A 4,723-nucleotide genomic window follows, 5' to 3' on the forward strand; every position below is an offset into this window, starting at 1 on the left:
CCAGGATTTTACAGTATTTATTTATTTTATTATTTGATGTGTGTATATCCCGCCCTTCCAACGATTTGGGCCTCCTGAAAGCTCAGTTTTAAAGCAGGCGCGCTGACCGAGGTGGGGGGGGGTGAGGGATGCCCCTTGCTCAATCCTCTGCGTCTGAAGCCCCTCCCCTCCTTACACGGCGTGGGACCTCAATACCTTGTGGAACGCCTCTCTCGCTATGAACCTACCCGTTCACTTCGTTCAGAATCTAAGGCCCTCCTCCGGGTACCAACCCATCGGGAAGCCCGGAGGGTGGTTACTAGATCTAGGGCCTTTTCTGTGGTGGCCCCTGAGTTGTGGAACAGCCTCCCCGAAGAGGTACGCCTGGCGCCTACACTTCTATCTTTTCGGCGCCAGGTAAAGACCTTTTTATGCTCCCAGGCATTTTAATTTTCTTAACCATTTTAATCTTTTAATCCGTATTTTTTAATTTTTGTCGTATTGTGTTTTTGTAGTGTTTTTTGTTGTTTGTTTGTATATGTTTTTATGATTTTTATTATGATATATTGTATTTTATCTGTTTGTTCACCACCCTGAGAGCTATTCTGCTAAGGGCGGTATATAAATTGAAATAATAAATAAATAAATAATAAATAACCCCGCCCATACGCCCCACAGCCCCTCCCACCTTCACCCCCTTCAAGCCTCCTTTATAGCGCCCAAACGGAGGCGGGGCTGTGCTGAGACAACTTCTTACCTGCTGAACATCATCATCATCAGATGCATATTCCACTCTTCCTCCCAAGAGAGTTCAGGGCTCGGAAAAGTTTAGGTGCTACTGGATTTAGTTTCGTCTGGATCAGAGAGGACTAGAAACTTTGAGAGTGGGGTGAGGGTTAGATTTGTTCCATTTATAAATAAAACAAGCAGAGCCTAACTGGAAAAGATCCCAGGGAGAGCTGCTGTCAAGTCCAACCTCTGGCTGCGTAGGCAAGCACATTTAAAGCACATGGCTTCCCACAAAGGATCCTGGGAACTGCAGTTTGTTATGGGTGCTGGGCATGCTAGCTTTGTGAGGAGTAAACTACAATTCCCAGGATTCTCTGGGGGAAGCCGTGTGCTTTAAACGCATGGTGTGTACAGATGTGTGCTTCTGAGTATAGTCCTGAAAGAAACAGAGTGGCTGTTCATTTGGAACAAGGGTGGGGCACATCTGGGGCCTTTCAGATGTTGTTGGACTGCAGCTCCCGTCATCCCTGACCATTGAACATGCTGGCTGGGGCTGATAGTAATCTTCCAAGCTCTGGAAAGAATTCACATTTGAGAACCCTACTCTAGTTTTCTCTTTTTGCTTTTAAAAAGGACACTTGTGGTGGGTTTACTATGTTATACTGCAGCTGTGGGAAGATGAAAATGGAAAAGCAATCAACAGGGAAAGAGTAAGACATTTCCAGCCTGCCTCGCATCCAACCTGGCGTCCTCCAAATGTTTTGGACTACATTTCCCATCATCCCAAGACAGCACACCCATGCTCTACTTAAATACGCAGGTCATGCTTGTGGGCTTCTTGCACTCAGGTTTTGTTTGCAGCTTTTTATAATGGGCATGGTTGGTCACTGTGAGAACATGATGCTGGACTAGATGGGCCACTAGCCTGACCCAGCAGGGCTTCAGTATACGTACAGTTGGAAGGGGCCTCAAAGGTCATCTAGGGCAGCAGCATTTATCACCTGCCCATCACCTGGGCATCCCAGAGTGAGTTACCTTAAAATACAGTGTTAATACCTTGTGATGCAGGGGAAGTAGAGACAGTGGGCCATGTTCTATTTTATTGTGACCTTCAATTCTCTCTCATTACCCTGATTTTACAAAAAATTCCTGGTAGAGATGATGCATTTTATCTGGAGTATCCTCACATCATGTCTTAACAGTATCTATAGGGCACCCTCCAACAAGTAAGAACATAAGACGAGTTCTGCTGGATTAGAGCAAAGGCCAGCACCTTGTTCACACAATGATGGCTATGGGAAGCCTGCAAGCCTGTTGGACCTGCGCACAAAAGCACTCTCCCCATTTGTGATTTCCAGCACCTGGGATTCAGAGTGCCTGCAACGTGGGTAGGAAGTACACCACCATCAGTCACTGACAGCCTCATGCTCCATGTACCTCTCTGAACCCCTTTTAAACCCATCTAAGTTGTTGTGGGTGATGTTGTTATTCAATATATTACCTATCCTTCACTAGCCGGTCCCAAGGCGAGCTACGACAACCTTAAATGCAAAACCAGTTACAATTACAATCGCAGGAATAGTATTAAGTCCTGCAAACAACTATCTCAGATGTCAAAGGCCATGTCAAAGATCTTCAGCCTATGACAAAAGCTGTACAATGAAGGTGCCAGACACACTTTGGTGGGGAGAGAGTTCCAGAACTTAGGGGCTGCCACAGAGAATGTCCTCTCCCAGGCCATCCCCCCCCCGAGCTTCTGAGGACAATGGAACTATGAAGACAGCCCCCTCTGCTGGGCTTACCACCAAAGAGGGCCTGTAGGGAAGGAGGCAGTCTCTCAGATATTTGGGGCCTGAGCCAGTGTGGTGTAGTGGTTAAGGTGTTGGACTATGACCTGGGAGATCAGGGTTCGAATCCCCACACAGCCATGAAGCTCACTGGGTGACCTTGGGCCAGTCACCGCTTCTCAGCCTCAGAGGAAGTCAATGGTAAACCACCTCTGAATACTGCTTACCATGAAAACCCTATTCATAGGGTCACCGTATGTCAGAATCAACTTGAAGGCCCTCCATTTGCATTTCATTTTCAAGTCATTTAGTGCTTTAAACACTACTGTGATAATCTTGAATTGGGTCCAGACATGAACTGGCAACCAATGCAGCTGTTTTAAAACAGGTGTTATATTAGTTCTAAAGAAAAACCCAACCAGTCATCTGGCTGTTGCATTTTTGACCAGTTGAAGTTTCCAAGTCTTCTTCAAGGGCAACCACATGTAGAGTGCATTGCAACAATGCAATCTGGAAGTTATGAGCATGGAGTATTGTGACCAAGTCATATCTGTCCAAAAGGGGCCATAGCTGGCAAACCAGCCAGAGCTGAGAAGACACTCCTAGCCACTGAGACCACCTGAGCCACCATTGACAATGTTAGATTCAGGAGTATTCCCCAAGCTACAAACCTGTCCCTTCCAGGGGGTGCAATCCCATCCAGAACAGGCAATCTTCGCACCTCGAGAACTTGAAGCACAGGACACATCTGTCTTTTCAAGATTGTTTTATTTTTTTGGCCCACATCCAGCCCATTACTGCCTCCAAACACCTGTCCAGATGGTGACTATCACTACATCTTGTGGTCTCAGCGCAACTCATAGCTAATGAAACGTCATCATCAGGGTGGATATTAAGTATACATAATTTTAAAAGGAGGTTTTGGGGAAGTAGGGGGAAGAGAAAGTCTGATGCTGCTATGATGAAAAAAAACCCGTCTGCAGATTTTAGTAATTTTAAAGTGGACTAGCAGGTATTATGCAGATATTTCCCTATTGTTGTTTTAAGAAGTCTAACAGACATGAAGGAATTATCCATTAGTGCAAGTTGCTGACTTGGTCTACTCAACAATTTATATTTCACCTCATAAATAGAGTTCATCCTTAGATAACCAAGTTCACTGACAAATTTGACACAATTCTCTCTGGGCTTGAACAGAAACCTCAATTGGTTAAGTCCCTACAAATAATTATTTCATCTCGTGTTGGCTCATTTTTAACCTCTCCTTGCATCGTTATCATCCATGTCATGCCTATGATAAACATTTGCAAGGTGTGCATGCCACTCCCTGCAATGAAATAAAATGGTCTTAGAATGGAATCCCTCCCATACAAACCATCCACACACTTTATTTGTGTGCTGAGGTCACACAATCCATTCTTAACATTGCTGTCTAAGAAATGTCTATCTGCAGAAAAGTGATAGTGGTGCTTTGAGCCACGCCCCGATTAACACTTTCACACTGTTTTCACATAAATTTGTTCTTTTTATTGGAGAAAAAAGTCATTTTAGAAAATGGTTGTTCATATAAGGGATAGAGGGAAGAGATTTTTCAGCATGAATAAAATGCACCAGATGGGACAAAACAACAGATAAATGGATTTTATAACTCTCTTCGCATTTTCTTTTTAAAAACTCTGCAATTGCCTTTGTCCTGTAATACACCCTGACAGATTTACTCAATTTCCTTGTCAGCTTGGCTCCCCCACCCCATGGTCTCTCTTCCATCCAATAAGAGGTTTTCAGTAAAAAATTATTTTGCTTTCCCCTGCTTGATAAATATAAAAAAATAACAAAAACTTGTTTGCTGTTGGACAAAATTAGTTCAACAATGCCAAGTATTGCCTTGAATCCCTAACATTAAAAATAGCTAAAAATTCCTTCCCTGCCAGAAGCTGAGACAAAAATTAATTCAGCATTGCTTTTGTGCTGAACGCTGCATGATGCAGAGCTAAAAAAAAAGCCTATACAGGGTTAAGCAGTCCCTCCCCTTCTGAGAGTCCTTGGCAAGTCTGCCTTAATGGGAACAGAGGAACCAGGTAAAGACATTCACAAAGCAAGGCAAAGCAAATCCTAGACCGTTGTGTCTGTTTTGTGTGTCCTAAATTTAAAATCTTTTTTTCTCTTGCGAGAAAGAGAAAGAAAGAAACGGAAAGGGGGGGAATCTCAGGACAAAAACGAGGCTAACA

This window comes from Rhineura floridana, chromosome 5 (assembly GCF_030035675.1).
Source record: "Rhineura floridana isolate rRhiFlo1 chromosome 5, rRhiFlo1.hap2, whole genome shotgun sequence".
NCBI classification, from domain to species: Eukaryota; Metazoa; Chordata; class Lepidosauria; order Squamata; family Rhineuridae; genus Rhineura; species Rhineura floridana.